We start from the raw sequence: 4,469 nt of genomic DNA, 5'->3' as shown, positions 1-4,469 counted from the left end.
GGGGTAGAAATAGCAAAACAAAGAAAAATTTAAAAAACTTACTCTTTTAAAAATTAATTTTTAAAGCTTACAAAATAAATTTGGATTACTTTAGGAAAATGGAACATGAAAATATCAAAAAGTGAATTTGAAATACAGAGACACACTCACATGCATCAGGCTGTCCCCTCTACTGGAAAGTGGGAACTTTGCCACCTCAGTGTAGTGACACAAGCCAAAAATGAGGTGGCAACCACATTTCAAAGGGCAAAAATACCTGTCACTTCCAGTAGAGCAGGCAAAAAAGCACCAACAAATCTCCCTGCAGCTGTCAGCCCTCCCACATCTCAGGTTTGTGATAAACAGTGACAGATTTCACTCTGGAACACAGCAGTTACACTTTCCAGGGCTTCAATGTTGTTCTGAAATGAATAATATAATTGCCAGATATGGGAAAAAAGTCACTTGATCCCACTCAGGCTGAGAAGAGTTTGGAATTACAAAATCCTTCATTAGACCATAAAACCACCGTAGAGGTCTGCTCTTGTGCAGGGCATTATTTCAGAGGATCCATATATGGATATTAAAGTAGCAGAATCTATCGGCAGGTGACCAGTTGGAAACTAAACTGCAAAAGCCTTGTAATGCATTGACTCCTCATTCACAGGCAGCAGTCCATAACTATAGACCAAAGCACCTTGTCCTTCTGCACACAAGGTACATTACCTGCTCCATGGTTCACTTAAAACATCTGAGCCTGAGCTGCAAGACTTCACCATTTGTCTCCCTGACATGCCACTCAACAAGCTACTTCTTCCCCAGAAACAAGCAACTTCTCCAAAAAGGGAAGCAGCATTTAACACATTCAAAAATATAACAGACATATCTGATTAACTCCCTAAAATACATCAACTGCACAAGCCACTGCTCCTGTTTCTTCTTTCTGGATCTCTGAAGAACTGGAGCCAGCAATGCAATGCAAGCCTGGCATGCCCTGGGCAGCCACTGTGGTCCAGTGCAACCTCACCATTCCTGGCATGCACGAGTGCCAACCTCACCCCCAGCTCAGTCACAAAGCTCTACTGGAATGCTATGCTGCTTTAACTAAAGTTTCTGATTTTAAAAAGGCCTTTGCCTTTGTCCTTGTAAAATTCCATGGGCTCCCATTGACCTGTTCCTCCAGCAGCTCCATGTCCAAGTTTACCAGCTGCTTCTCCCCAGCATGGTGTCACTTGCAAACATGTTAAGAGTGCACTCTCTCCTTCAGGTCACTGGCAAAATGTTCAAGATGCCAGGTGCCAGGTGAGATCCCTGCAGCATTTCTCGTCACCAGACTCCACCTGGAGGTCAGCCTGCTACCCACTGAGGACAACCACTCCCTCTGAGCCCCATTCATCAGTCAGTGCTTTACCCAGCCCACAACACCCTGAACCTTGATACCAAAATAGAGTGGGGAAAAGTGTTGAAAGCCTTGCTGAGCTGAGGTAAAAAACATACACTGCTCTCTCCTCATCCACAAATTCAGTCACTTTATCACAGAGGGCAATCCTGGTGGTCAGGTGTGACTGACTCCAGTAAATTCATACATTTATACAGACCATTCCCAACCACTTCTCTTTTATGTGCCCAGAAACACATTCCTGGTGGACTCACTGCATGACTTTCCAGGCACAAAAGCAAGGATGACTCCCTGCAGTTCCTTACATTGCTTCCCAGGCCTTGCTTGAAGAGAGGTGCAACATTTGCTTTCCTCCAGCCACCAGGAATTTCCCTGCTCTCCATTAAAGATGGTCACAATAGATGTCCCAGCAGCCTTGTGAGGGCAGCAGCAGGTTCTCTCTCGGCCTTGGATGGGCTCTATCAGGTCCTGTGAATTTGTATGGGTTGAGCCCTCCAAAGTAATCCCTGCCTTGATCCTTATCCACTGCTCCTGCCTCTTCTCATTTTACCTTCTCACATGGACCTTGGAAATCAGGTGGGTCAAGAGGCAATGGAGGCTCTGGGTACTGTGTCTACTGCCACTAAATCACCGAGCAACAGTTCCCCCATTTTCCTTGTCCAGCACCAAACTCTTGAAGACAAACAAACAGAGGGGAGTGGTCTGGAACCGCCTGAGGAATAGTCTGGAGGAGTATGTCACATTCAGTCCTAGCAACACAAAGACATCAGATAGGAGTTCTATGGGATTGCTCTGGTGCTACAAGTGGGAAACAGGTGTGTATTCACTATTTCCACTCCAGAGCCCTTCAAGGACATTCATTACAAGTAATACTGCTGGGAAGAAGTCCTCATAAAGCAGCTCCTGGCAGCAATGGAAGAGCCCAAACCTTAGAACCTGGCAGTGACAGATGCCTTCCCAGATAGCCTACCAACCCAACAAAACTTGGTACCAGCAATCATCATGGATGTATTTAGCTGAACATGAAGTTTTTATACAGAACTTTCTGACTGTAAGTCATACATGTTACTAGCAATACATAAATATCACTCATTTTTGCTTTGTCTCTGGTATTCCTGACACAGCTGGCAACTATAAAAGTTGGCAAACTCTGAAGAAATTAAGAATTTGTATAATGTTTTAATTAACATGCATCTAATGCTTTTGACTGCAAGCATCCTTCCTGCTTTTCACATCAATTTCTTCAGAACCACGATTTATAAATCACTGTTTTTTCCCCAGCTCTTGACCATCCAGATTTTACAGAATTCACAGAAAATAATTCCTCTGAAATAGCCCTGACACAGGGCCCCGTTTAATTACAGATCAGCTTTGTTATGGTTCTCGCCGTTCATTCCCACCCTGCTTGCAAAAGCAGGCGCTTTAACTCTGTACAGGGATGCTGGTGCAAGCAGCACCTCCCAGCTGCACGTAGGGCTGCCCCTGGTGCCATCTCGTGGTGGTCTGTAGCAGATCCTGGGGCATTCAGAGATGCTGGGGCATAATTGTGCTCTATTGCTCTTCAGTTCAGTTTAACTGATGTGAAAACTGGTTTTAGTATGCCCTAATCCACACCTTGGACTAAGAGACAGGGAATTATGAGGTTTAATTACTGTCTCTACTTGCATTTTTGCTTCTTGCACTTTGCCTGCTAACTTCTCCCTCTGCAATACTTTCATGTCAGAAGCATTACTTGAAAATGTAGCAATTTAAGAAGTGCTGATGTCACTACAAATTAGTGATTACCAAATACTGTATATCTTCATACAGCACAATCCAGCTGAAAAAGTAGCTGAACAGACCAGTATTTGCTTTCCAGCAGCAAGACAATGCATTTAATTCTATATACTACTGGTTCACAACTAATATTACATCCATTAATGAAATTTGTCCTTTATATTTAATCCACAAGAGTCTCTCAAACCCTTAATAACTACACTCTTAAAAGGCTAGAACAGCAAGTGAGAAACAGAAAGGTCTAGAATAGAAAGCCCATCACATTTTCACAATGTTGCTTCTGAGTATTAAGTTTTTCCTGCCGTTTAATCCCTTGTCTTTTCCACATCTGTGGCTTCTCCCCAGTAAAGCGTACTCCAACCACCACCCATCCTCATTTCTGCACCTGACTTGTTTTAGGCAGGTGTTTCCATGGTCAGAGCTCCACAAGAATATTTAAGTATCGAGAATTTTCCGAAGTTTTCGGGCCCTCCAACGGGTGTGTATACACAACACTGGGATCAAGATCTTGAACACACCTCTACTTAACCCTACACCAAACGCAGAATTCGCTTCAAGCCTGCAATTTTAACTTGGCTTTACAACACACCCAGGTAAGAAGGCAGAAAAAGCCACATTTACAAAGTGATGAGCAGTGCATTTACCATCCAGGATGCTCTGAGCAAGAGACCATCTTTACAATTTTAAGCCTTCATGTTTTGGCAAGACTGTTGCCCTGCTGTGGGCCAGTGCAGTATCAAAGAAAACACTCCCATGCCCCCACATTTCCAGCTTGATTGTTTTCCTAAATTCCATTTGAATGTTTCTTTTACCATGGTTTTGGTACATGAGGGTAATCAAAATCTACTGGATTGCCTAAATCAAGTGAAAATGAGTTCTGTTCAGCCTGACCCTTTCCCAGCAACGAACTTCTAAAGAATAAGCACAGATAATTTTTGGCAGTGCTGGGCTTGTGGTCACTGACTTCAAGAGTCTCCTGTCTGGAGTAAGTTCATCAAAGTCTTGTAATAAGACTACGTGGCAAGGCCAGTCAATGACTACACAATGCCACGGGTGAAATCTGCTCACATAAATGATGGCGGAAGAACGTTAGCCAACATTTTTGTTTGAATCCAGACTTGGACTTTATCAACAATGACTAACCACGAGGCCACACATTAAAGTCAGTTTTCTTTGGCATTAGTGGGAGTTAACACCTTCCAAATACATTTTGCTTTATTAACCCTTTCACAACAGCTCATCTCATGCCCCTATGCATCAAAAGGCTTTTGCCTACAACCATGTCAATCCCCCTCCTCATCCAGTGGAGTAGCAG

This window comes from Corvus brachyrhynchos, unplaced genomic scaffold (genome assembly GCF_000691975.1).
Source record: "Corvus brachyrhynchos isolate BGI_N302 unplaced genomic scaffold, ASM69197v1 scaffold542, whole genome shotgun sequence".
Lineage (NCBI taxonomy): Eukaryota > Metazoa > Chordata > Aves > Passeriformes > Corvidae > Corvus > Corvus brachyrhynchos.
Note: the sequence above shows the minus strand (reverse complement) of the source record.